Source organism: Otolemur garnettii, unplaced genomic scaffold (genome assembly GCF_000181295.1).
Source record: "Otolemur garnettii isolate 467f Iridium unplaced genomic scaffold, OtoGar3 scaffold00041, whole genome shotgun sequence".
NCBI classification, from domain to species: Eukaryota; Metazoa; Chordata; class Mammalia; order Primates; family Galagidae; genus Otolemur; species Otolemur garnettii.
In genome coordinates this window covers 2,088,411-2,089,307 of record NW_003852436.1, presented here as the reverse complement: position 1 = coordinate 2,089,307, position 897 = coordinate 2,088,411, and the positions used below count along the sequence as shown (strand labels likewise).

Here is an 897-nt window from a genome sequence, read left to right as displayed (position 1 = left end):
TAAATCCAGGGGAAAAATTTGCACTGAATGATCTCAGTAACTATCTTCCTAAATAGACACCTATTTTTTTAAGCTCAGGAAGATGCATAATTAGTTGCAAGAAGATGAGAGGGTCAAGACCAGAAAATTACTATTTTTGTGTTAGGAAGGAATTTGTGTATATTTGGTGATACATGTAGTTGTAATGATTAATATAATTTGACCTATTAGATTGATTATTTAAAATCTATAACTTAATGATTTAGGCTTCGGGATTTAGGGTTTATATATATCTTACTACATTGTAATACTGAAACATTAACTTGAATTGAACTTAAACTTTTAGTTTCAGTATATATTATTAGATTTATATTGTACATTTTTTTTAGTACTTTAAATGTTTACCTTTTAAAGCCAGATAATTGAAGTATTTAAAAATGACTAAATAGACTGAGCACAGTGGCTCATGCTTGGCATTTTAGGAGGTCAAAATGAAATGAATGCTCATCGCCAGGAGATTGCTTAAGACCAGCCTGAGCAAGAATGAGACTCATCTCTACAGAAAATAGAAAAATCAATACTTAACTGGCAGGGGAGATACCATGATCATGAAGGTGGTTTTCCCAGGGTGAGGCTCATCCATTGCACTCCAGATGTGCTGACCCCTGTGATTTTCCCAAACGCAGAAAACTCAACTGCATAATTTGTGGTAGTGGGGGACTGTGTTTGCACTATCCCCTGGAAAAAAAAATAGAAAAATCAGACAGGTATAGTGGCATACACCAGCTACTTGAGAGGCTGAGGCAGTGGAGTTGCTTGAACCCAAGAATTTGAGGCTACAGTGAGCAATGATGATTCCACTGCATGCTAGCCTAGACCAACAGAGCAAGACTCTGTCTCAAAAAAAAAAAAAAAAAA

At 35.3% G+C, this 897-nt stretch overlaps 1 non-coding gene across 1 annotated transcript; it reads left to right on the top strand.

The window, feature by feature from the left end:
- Positions 1-556: 556 nt before the first annotated feature.
- Positions 557-720, top strand: LOC111725472. Its single transcript, XR_002773531.1, has one exon. It is a non-coding gene; the product is annotated as a U1 spliceosomal RNA (small nuclear RNA).
- The last annotated feature ends 177 nt before the right edge of the window (positions 721-897 follow it).